Raw genomic sequence first — 11,784 nt, 5'->3', positions numbered from 1 at the left:
CCCGGGCCATCTTTGCTCCAATGGAGCCTTGGCTGCGGGAGGGGAAGAGAGAGACAGAGAGGAAAGTGCAGCGGAGGGGTGGAGAAGCAAATGGGCGCTTCTCCTGTGTGCCCTGGCCGGGAATCGAACCCGGGTCCTCCGCACGCTAGGCCGACGCTCTACCGCTGAGCCAACCGGCCAGGGCCCGATGTTGGTTTCTTTAAAAAATCAAGAATAGAACTACCATATGACTCAGCACTGTCCCTACTGGGTATCCATGCAAAAAACTTGAAAATATTGGTACGCAAAGACACATGCACCGCGATGTTCATCACAGAATTATTCACAGTGACCAAGATACTGAAACAACCAAAGTGTCCATAGATAGAGGAGTAGCAAAGAAGATGTGGTACATATATACTATGGAATACTACTCAGCCAGAAGAAATGATGACATAGTGCCATTTATGACAACATGGACCTTGAGAGATACTTAGTGAAGTAAGTAAATCAGAAAAAGCTAAGAACTATATGATTTCACACATAGGTGGGATGTGAAAAATGAGACTCATGGACACAGATAAAAGTGACGTGGTTCCCAGGGGGAGGGGAGTAAAGGGGGGCAAATATACAATGATGGAAAATGATTTGACTTTGGGTGATGATCACACAACACAATCAACAGTTCAAACGCTATAGAAATGTTTACCTGAAACCTATGTACCCTTATTGATCAATGTCACCCTGTTAAATTTAATTTCTTTTTTAAAGACTTTATTTATTAATCTTAGAGAGGAGAGAGCAAGAGAGAATGCAAGAGAGAGAGGGAGGAGGGTGGGGGAGGAGCAGGAAGCATCAACTCCCATATGTGCCTTGACGGGGCAAGCCCAGGGTTTCGAACCGGCAACCTCAGCATTCCAGGTCGACGCTTTATCCACTGCACCACCACAGGTCAGGCAAATTTAATTTTCTAATAAGAAAGAATCAATTAATTTTATTCAATAAAGCAAAGAAAAACCCCGAAAACCCATATGAACCTCTAAATACAAGCAAAAAACAATTTTTTTAAAGCACGTGGCAAAATTCATTAATTTATGATAAAAATTTTCTGCAAACTAGGTATATCAAGGGCAATTTTTTTTAAAAAACCCTGAAACTAACATTATATTTAAACTTAAAAACTGAAAGTTTTCTTCTAAAATAAAAAATAATTTAGCCTCTGATAAAAGTTTACTTTCAAAATGTAAATGTAGTATATCTCTAGAAATATCAAACACACTCATGTTACAGGAAAAAATAAAAAAGAACAAGTCAAAGATAACCATTCTCATCACTTCTATTTGATCAGAGAACCTCGCCAGTGTAAGACCAAGAAATAAAAGACATAGAGTTCAAGGATAAGCAATCAAACTCTCATTTCATGGATGCCATGACTGTCTATGTAGACAATACGAAAGATTCTATTTTCAAAAGCTTCTAGAACTGCTAAATGCATTCAGCAAGGTCACAGCATACAAGGTCATTTCAATCAAATAAATGTCTATACACTAGCAATGAACAATTAGAAAATGAAAAAAATTTAAAGTGCCATTGACAAGGGCATTAAAAACCATGAAACGCATAAGTTACAGTCTAACAGAACACGTGCAAGACCGGCATGCTGAAAAGCACCAAACACTGAGGGAAGGAATCGAATGAGGCCCAAGGAGATGGAGGGGGCTTCTTTCTGTTTCCCAGGGTTGGAATACTCAATATTATTCAGATGTAAATTACACCAAGACTAAATTAGAAGTTCAGTAAAATACCAACCAAAACTCTGGAAAAATTTTTGTAGAAATATACAAGCTGATTCTAAAATTTATATGAACAGGTAAAAAGCTCTAAGCACAAAATACTGTTTAAAAGAAAAAATGGGTCTCCCAGTGTCCAGTCTGGCGTGGAAGGAACTTAGAAGGCACCACCCTAACCATCCAAACAGAGAAAGAGCTAAATAAACTAAAAAATCAACAACTCTTAGATCACAGGGCAGAATGCTACCCCCAAGTCCAAGAGACACGAGCTGATAGAGTCACAACTACTTCCTGCACAGACTGCTCCATGGGAACCAGCTAGGTGGCAGGAAAACCCAAACTGTAATTGATGAGTTGCTCAAGGCTCAATGTAGACAATTCTGAGAGTTAACAAATCTGGGGTTCCCAGTAATAGGACCCATGCTTTTACGGTTTGGCCTCCAGAAGCTTTACCAGGTCCTCCCAAGAAGTATCCAGGAAAAGTTTCCTTTGGCTTCCAGGAATGGGGAGAGGAAAGTAATGTGTGTGTGTGTGTGTGTGTGTGTGTGTGTGTGTGTGTGTGTGTGTGTGTGTGTGTGTGTTTTGTTATTGTTGTTTTGTTTGGTTTTTAATTGAATTGAGAGAGAGAAAGACATTGATTTGTTGCTCTTATTTATGCTTTATTGGTTGATTGTTGTATATGCCCTGGCCAATTCTCCTATGTGCTACAACCTTGGTGCATCTGGATGACACTCTAACCAACTGAGCTACCTCGCAGCAAGTACTGTTTTTAAATAGGCTGGAGTGTTCTGCTTTCAACAAAGCCAGCCCTCGGGAGAAGCTACTCACCGGTAACCACAGCCTACACTACAGGGTTTAATCAGAGACAACCTAATTGGGACAAGGAAAATACCCAAATCCAAGTGGCTCTAACCTTCCACGGGTATGGGGAGGACAGAGATGCTCAACTCCAGCCCCCCCAACCCTCCCCAAGCCACCCTATCCCTCCCCAACGGGTGGAAAGAAAAACAGAAACACTGAGTAAGTTCATGGTCCACAGTCACAGGCTCACCTAAGGACCCAGACCAAATCATAAGACTGTAGAACCCTCCCCTCCCCACACCTTACTGAAACATTACTAAAGGCATGTTGACTAATGTTGACTACAGTTCCTTTTACCCAGGACATCGTGTCCACCTTCCAACAAAAAATGAAAAGGCAAAGCAAAAGGCAAAAGAAAAAAAAATTTAAAGAGACGGCAAACACCAGAACCAGACTTAGATGTGATATGGAGGCTGGAATGATCAGACCAGAGGTTTTTTAAAACTATGATTAATAAGCTAATGACTTTAATGGAAAAAGTAGAGAGCATGCAAGAGCACAAGCATAATGTAAGCAGAGTGATATAAATTCTAAGAAAGAATAAAAGAAGATGCCGGAGATGAAAATAGATGCTATAGCCTGACCAGGCAGTGGCGCAGTGGATAGAGTGTCAGACTGGATGCGGAACACCCAGGTTCGAGACCCCGAAGTCGCCATCTTGAGCGCAGGCTCAACTGGTTTGAGAAAAGCTCATCAGTTTGGACCCAAGGTCGCTGGCTTGAGCAAGGAGTTACTCAGTCTGCTGTAGCCCCACGGTCAAGGCACATATGAGAAAGCTATCAATGAACAACTAAGGTGTCGCAACGAAAAACTAATGATCGATGCTTCTCATCTCTCTCCTTTCCTGTCTATCTGTCCTTATCTATCCCTCTCTCTGACTCTCTCTGTCTCTGTAAAGAACAAAGCAAAACAAAACATAAAAAACAAATGCTATAACAGAAAGAATGCCTTTGATGGGCTCATTCATACAGAAAGACCTCATATTATTACATTTCACAGATGTTGCATTTTTGTACAAACAAAACCTGCAATATGTCCAAGGTATGCCTGTGCATTGGACACAGCTGAGGGAAGAATCTCTGAGCTTGGGGGTAGACAATAGAAAATTCCCAAACTAAAAAGCAAAAAGAAAGAAAGCACTGAAAAAAAAAAAAGAATTTTTTTAGGAACTGTCATGCTGTTTTCCATAGACCATTTTATAATCCTACCCTTGCTGAACATTTTGTCCCATTGTTTGTTAGTTGTTGAAAATAAGGGATTAAAATCTCCAACTATTATTGTAGAATTGTCTATTTTTCCTTTCAATTCAGTCAACCTTTTTCCTTCATTTAACTTTGGGTTAACCAACAGAGGTTGATATGTACATATATATTTATAATTGTTAATATCGACCTCAATGTATTGGCCCACTTATTATGATTTGTTTTTAAGTCTTGAAGTCTATTTATCAATATTAATACTGAAGATCCTGCTCTCTTATGGTTATTATTTGCATGTATATCTTTTTTCTCTCTCTTTGCTTCCAACCTACGTGTGTCTTTGACTCGATGGTGTTTCTGTTCATAGACAGCATGAGGTTAGTTAGGTCTTACTTTTTCATTTAGTCTGACAGTCTGTCTTTGAGACAGTCTATTCACATTTCATGACATTCGTAATGTGATTGCATTGCAATTTTATATGGATTTTTGCTTTTTCAATTTTTTATTCATTGATTCTAGAGAGAGGAAGGGGCCCTATCCGGATAGCTCTGTTGGTTAGAACATTGTCCTGAAATGCAGAGGTTGCTAGTTTGTTCTGGTCAGGGCACATACAGGAACAGCTTGATGTTCCTGTCTCTCTCTCTCTCCCTTTCCCCCTCACTAAAATGAATAAATAAAAAAAAACTTTTAAAAAAGAGAAAGAGAGAGGAAGGGAGGGAGAGAAACATCAGTTTGTTGTTCTACTTATTGATGCATTTATCAGTTGATTCTTGTATCCCCCTTGACCAGGGATCAAACCTGCAACCTTGGTATATGGAGACGATGCTCTACTAAGCTATCCAGCCAGGACACTAATGTAATTGCATTTGTACCTGTCACTTTGCTATTTGTTTTCTGTTTGTCTATATTGCTTTTGTTTTCCTTTACTGCTTTATGTTATGTTAAATATGTTTTCATGAACCACTTTGGTTTATCTGTTGATCTTTACCTTTGTGCTGTTTTTTGTTATTTTATCAGAGATGGCTCTCAGTATTACAATATGCATCTTAATTTAGTGCACTCTGCTTCAGAATAGTATTAATCTAACTTCAGTAAAATATAGAAACTTTGCTCTGATATGTCTCATTCCCCCCCCCCCCCCATTCTTTGGGTTGTGATAAACCCAACCATCCAGGGTACAATTACTGTTTTGTCCAATCTTATATATTTTTAAAGGGTAAGAGAAGAAATAGAATCTTTTTATAGAATCTTTTATACTTACCATTCAGGTTGTCTTCATTTCTTCTTGTGAATTGAAGTTACCGTCTAGTGTTATAATAATTTCAGCGTCAAGAGCTTTCTTTAGTATTTCTTTAAGGCAGGACAGGTAGCAAAATATTCTTTCAGAATTTATCTGAGAATGTTTTTATTTCTTTTTACTTATTTTTTATATTTGCTGGATATAGAATTCTTGCTAGACAATTTGGTCTATTTCAGCATTCTGAGCATGCCTTTGGCCTCCATTATTTCCTAGGAGAAGTCAACCATTCATTGTATTTCCTAGTTGCTTTCAAGAATAGAAGCCTACACAGGTAAAAATGTCACAGATTCACACTGTTCTTACCTGAAGTTTAGTCATTTTCACTAACAAGCACTTCTCAGTTAGGTATATGTCTTTGGTCAATTTCCAGAGGGCTACAATGGTTATTTTTGAGTTTTGTCCAGCTTTTGGGGGTCAGGATTTGTTGATCTCACTCTGTCCCATATGAGAAAATGTTGGCTTTTTATTTTTTCCAGGTGAAATGGGAAGTGACTGAAGCCATCAAACAGAGGAGGGACCTAATCTTATTGTTTTAAAAGAATGTCTTGAAACTTTGTATAAGTTAATTATTGCTGCATATTCTTATGGCTTAAATCAACACACATCTATTATCTCATAGTCTCTGTAGGTCAGAAATTTTGAAGCACCTTAGCTGAGGGGTTCTGATTCATGGTCTCTCATGAGGTTATACTCAAGAAGTCAGCTGGGGCCTGGCATGGTGGCTCAATCAGTAGAGCATTGTCCTGGCATGATTTGATCCCTGTCAGGGCACATGCAAGAAGCAACCAGTGAGTGTACAACTAAATGTAACAACCAACTAGGACAATGAGTTGATGCTTCTTTCTCTCTCTTTCTCTTTCCCTCTTTCTCTCTCCCCCTTCCTCTCTTTCAAATCAATGGAAAAAATAAAAATAGAAAACGTCAGCTGGGACTTCACCAGGAGTAGAAGCTCCACTTCCAACCTCACTTCCTTGTCTGTCATAGGGCTCTTCTCTCCATAGGGCTGCCCATGTCTTAGTGTTTCTCTTCCTCCAAAGTGAGTGATCCAAGAGACAGTGGGAACAAGATGGAAGTCACAGTGTCTTTTAATGACCTAGGCTGTGACATCTCACGCTGTCCCTGCTTTATTCCGTTCGTTAGAAGTGAACAGCAAAGTTCAGCCCACCCTCAAGAAGAGAAAAACTAAGCTCCACTCTCGATGAGAGGAATATTAAAAACCTTGGGCGAAGCAGAAAGGAAATTTAGAGATGGGAACTGTATACCCTCTAAATCACTAAATGCACTGTTCTGGATTATTCTCATCATATTAAAGTTTGTTCATGTGAATCTCCTGCTCAAAACCCTTCATAGTCTTCCATTGCCTATAGATACAGGTCAGAAGGCTAACATCTTTAGCATGTAGTTCAAGGTGTTCCAAGATCTCACATTGCTTTCCAACTTTATCTCTCATGGCCGTTTCCCCTTTCCTGTGGATCAACTGAACTGAGTTGTTCCCTAAATGCCTTTAATTTCTTATTCTTTCTCCCCAAAATACCCTTTTCTCTAAGCTCAACACGTTCAAATTCTACCTATCTTCCAACTCTCTACTTAAAAGCCATTTGTTCTAAAAAAAAAACAACCCCAAACAAACAGCCCCCTAACCATCTCAGATAGAAACAAGATTTTCCTCTCCTGGATTTCAGGAGAGTGTTACCACATGCCATTTTTATCCCCATAGTTAAATGATCTATTTGCTATCACATCTCGCTCGCTGGATCTGCGGTTCGCTAATGGCATGGATCGGTCTCCTTATTTCCCCCTTGGCACCTAACCTTCACCTAGAAGTTCCGTATTTGTCCAGTTTACTTGCATCATAAGGACAGAAATCATAGCAAAAAACAGGGGTTCAATCTTTGGTGTTTTTCTTTTTCTTTTTCTTTCTTTTTTTTTTTTTTTGTTTGTATTTTTCTGAAGCTGGAAACGGGGAGAGACAGTCAGACAGACTCCTGCATGCGCCCGACCGGGATCCACCCGGCACGCCCACCAGGGGTGAAGCTCTGCCCACCAGGGGGCGATGCTCTGCCCCTCCGGGGCGTCGCTCTGCCACGACCAGAGCCACTCTAGCGCCTGGGGCAGAGGCCAAGGAGCTATCCCCAGCGCCCGGGCCATCTTTGCTCCAATGGAGCCTTGGCTGCGGGAGGGGAAGAGAGAGACAGAGAGGAAGGAGGGGGGGTGGAGAAGCAAATGGGCGCTTCTCCTATGTGCCCTGGCCGGGAATCGAACCCGGGTCCCCTTCACGCCAGGCCGACGCTCCACCGCTGAGCCAACCGGCCAGGGCCTTTGGTGTTTTTCTTTATGATAAGGTGATTTAGAAAAATTTAAAAAGGCAAAACTTCTTGGCTGTTTGGAGAATGAACTGTAATAGTGTAAGGACAACGGTGGTCAGGTAGGTGAGTTTGAGTCTATTGCATTGACGAGGTGAGGTCTCGTGGAGTCCTGGACTGAGAATGTGGCAGTGGAGAGGAGAGATGGGGAGAGACAGAAGGGATTTTTGTTGTTTGTTTGCTTTTAATGATTTTATTTATTAATTTTACAGTGGTGTATGGCCAGAAGTATTAATTCATGGTTGCTTTGCTTTAGTTGTTCACTGGTTGCTTTTTGTATGTGCCTTGACCAGGCAAGCCAAGGATTTAGAACAGGTGACCTCAGCATACCAGGTCGATGATTTAGCCACTGCACCACCACAGGCCAGGCTCGAAGGTATATCCTACAGCAGCTTTTAACACAGGACTGATACAGGAAGTGTCTTTGGACTGGATGGGTAACAGAAGGATGGCTTCCAGGTGATTGGCATTGGTAACTATGGAGCTGGTGGCCCCACTTCCTTCATAAGGACCATGTTGGGGTCCTCTTAGAGATGCTGAGATGCCCATGGAGAGACCCAATGGTGTGGTCAAGGGGCAGTTAGGTCACTGAGATACACAGGTCTGGAGATCAGAGAAGACAGACACAAGGGTTGGAGATACAGATTTGAGAATTCTCAGCATATAGATGGTTTTGAAAATGTGGGAAGAATGAGATCCCCTAGGAAGAGATCGAAGGTAGAAAAAACTTCAAGTCCAGGTCCTGAGAAACTGAAATATCTAGAGAACAACAGGGGCAACAGGGAAAGAGGTCTGAGAAGAAACAGCTGAGGAGTGGGAGGCAAATCAGGCAGGTGTGGTATAGCCAGCTCAGAGGAAGGACAGTATTTCAAGAGGGTCAGAGCTATCTGTGCCAGTTAGTGTTGAAACATCTATTAAAATGAAGACAGAGAAGTGTTATTGGATATGGTAAAAAGGTTGAAATTGGCAGGTGTTGTTCAGTGGCATGAAAGAGACAGAAGAGAGGAGTGGGCTGACTTATAAGTATGTGGACATTTATTATGTACTCACCGGGTAAGACCCTTCAGACCCCATCTGTTTGGCTTACTAAGCCTTTCCCAAATGTGTTCACATCCTCCTTGAGCTTGCTTTAATCTCGGTCACCAACAAGTCTCACTTGGATGTCTTGTCAACAGCATCTTAACTGTCCTCCCAAGCTCTGATTTGCTCCCTTCCGATTCTTTTTATTTTATTTTATTTTTTTCGTATATTTCTGAAGCTGAAAACGGGGAGAGACAGTCAGACAGACTCCCGCATGCGCCCGACCGGGATCCACCCGGCATGCCCACCAGAGGCGACGCTCTGCCTACAGGGGGCGATGCTCTGCCCCTCCGGGGCGTCGCTCTGCCGCGACCAGAGCCACTCTAGCGCCTGGGGCAGAGGCCAAGGAGCCATCCCCAGCGCCCGGGCCATCTTTGCTCCAATGGAGCCTTGGCTGCGGGAGGGGAAGAGAGAGACAGAGAGGAAGGAGGGGGTGGGGGTAGAGAAGCAAATGGGCGCTTCTCCTATGTGCCCTGGCCGGGAATCGAACCCGTGTCCCCCGCATGCCAGGCCGACGCTCTACCGCTGAGCCAACCGGCCAGGGCCCCTTCCGATTCTTTATCCAGGGCAGCCTGAATGACCTTCTAAAAACCCTACATGTATGTATGATATTTAAAAGCTTTCAATGGCTATCTATTTCCATGGGAATAAAGTCCAGACCCCTCGCATGTTTTTAGGTCATCTGGCTCCCACATATCTCTCTGGCATCTTTCTTCCGCTTTCCACATCCACGCTCCAGTCTTTCTTCACCATCATCTGGTTCAAACCTGGAGTCTCAGCTTAAATATCATTTCCCTAGAAAATATTCCTTGACCACTCCATGAGCTCAAGCCCCCTACCCTCTGCACTGTCCCTATCATGAGAACTTTTCCTTTTTTTCTGACATTAGCACTAAACTATGTCTATGGTTTGCAGCTACATCTCAGCCCACGACACCCAGCAGGCTCTCTGTAAATGTTCCTCAAATGGGTTAAGTGAAAGCAACTCCTCATTTCCATGGAAATTTTCCACCAGAATTTTTCTTAAACAGGAAAACATCTTAAATGACTTGAGTATTTATTTTTAAGTACTGCAAGCTAATTTGGATATTTTAGATAGGCTTTTCTAAAACAAGTCAACAACATTTCAGGAGGCAAGATCTATAGACCCAATGATGCTAAATCATTTTGACTTAATAGACTGAATGCAGTGCATTCATTAGGGGTTGTTTGTTAATCCACGTAATGAGTAACCTTTTGGCTAAGAAAAAGGTGAGTTAAAAAATCACTGCTTCTATGAGCAATTAGTTATACATATTTGCCTGCTTTCAATTCATGCACTATTTTAAAAAAAATCCAAGAGAGGAGGCTGGAGTTTAATAGCCATCCATTTTTTGCAACATTTCAGAAAGCACATGAAAATGAACCCTGAAACAAGCCATTGCAGGGGCATTCATTAACTTAATACACCTCCATTTTGTGAATAGAAGCTGGAAGTCAAGTCACTGAATCTGGAGCCACAGACTTCTACCTCCAGCCACCTGCAAGACATCTTTGCATGGGGGTTCCGACAGCACCTCCAATCTGCACATCCCTGTCTGAACTCATGATGGTCCTAGCAGGGTTTCCTGTCTACCCGGTGCACAGCCCCAGGCACACAGTCTGCAAGTCTCAGCATCTTTCCAGCCCTTTCTGAGCCCCTCCTCCCCCAAGGCTGCCTTATTCTCTGGACTGAACCTCAATCCATACAGCAGCTACACCAGCCCCTTCTCAGCCTGTTAACTCTCACTGAGGCCTCCTAACGTGCATTCCCACCTCCAAGCTCCTCAACCTAAGGCCTCCCCCCTTGAGCTATGGGGTGAAGCATCAAAAACCCAGATAAAGCCCTATCACTCCCTCAAAGCAAGCAAATCACAACCCCTCAAATGTTTTCTTCTCCTCATAGCCACTGAACACCTACTGTGTGCAAATTCCATGCTCAGTGCTCTAAATCCTTCCTACTAGTCTTCAGTTGAAAACCCAACTCCCCACCAGGATCTGGCCCTGCCTGCCTTGTCCACTTCATCCAGGCTTCTCTCTGGCCTGCCAGGTGACAGCCTCAGTGGCCTTTGTATTCTAAGGACAGATGGCAAGCAGCTCTGCTCTCCTAGAATGTTTTCTCCTGGCTATGGCTTGACTCCTTTTGTCATATGACTCAGAGAAGCCTTCTCTGATCGCCCAAAGTCACTCTCTCCTATTGTCACAGAACACTAGCACCCATCACCCTCTATCATTATTTTACTTGTTCCCCTCATTTAGCTCCTTCAGTAGAATGTAGGCTTCCCCAGGGCAATTCTTCCAATTTGTTCACCAATAAGCTCCAGGAGTAGCATAACAGACACTTCGGCGTGCTCTGTAAACAGTGGACAAAGGAATGAAAGAAGGAATGAATGAAAGCACAGTGCCTTCCTGGTAAGCCTTCCTTGAACGATCGCTATTATCAATATCTAGTGGTCTTGTCTAGAATGCTCCTAAAGCATCCAGATTAGATGGTGTTAACATGTCTGTTCAAAACTTTCCGTGATGGTCTGTCTTCAGGCTCTTGCTTTTGGACCAACTACTATTGGCTGGACACCGTGCTACGGGCATAAAAAGCATCATCTCAGAAATTCTCAGCAGCTACCGGTTGAGGTAGCCCTCTTTCCCAGGGAGGCATTGAGACGTTTGTGGGCCCTTCTTTCATATAGAAATATTAAAAATTATACATTATATTTCATTTGTTCTTTACACGTTATACTAATATAATCAGGGCTGGACTCGTTATAATACTTACTGTTCTGATTTTTAAAAAAATTAAAACATTTTCATGGACTCTAGACACTGTGTCTGATAAGTCAGCCCTGCTATATGGTCAGTTGTCCAATGAGGGAGCTGATAATCAAGACTGAAAGTCACAAGGAAGAAGTGGAGGGGACGCGAATCCAGGCCAAGCAAGACTTGAGTTCGAAACTTCTAACCAGGCTGAGCTCCTGGGTCAATACAGGAAGTTCCCTCAGCCCACACCCCGCCCAGCTCCTGGGCACCTGGATCAACGTGCCTGAGGCATTCTCTGTGCCCCGTCCCTTCCCCTGGCCCCGCCCTGCCCCGCCCCAGCCTCTGGCTAGGGCTTAGCTTAGGCGCGCGGCCGTGTGAGGGCCGGGCCGCGGGGCCGCGCGTGCGCTCTCCCGCCCCGCCGTGCGCATGCGCCTTGTTCGT

The sequence above is a fragment of the Saccopteryx leptura genome, chromosome 5 (genome assembly GCF_036850995.1).
Source record: "Saccopteryx leptura isolate mSacLep1 chromosome 5, mSacLep1_pri_phased_curated, whole genome shotgun sequence".
NCBI lineage: Eukaryota > Metazoa > Chordata > Mammalia > Chiroptera > Emballonuridae > Saccopteryx > Saccopteryx leptura.
The sequence above is the reverse complement of the archived record's forward strand: the minus strand, read 5'-3'. Positions refer to the sequence as shown.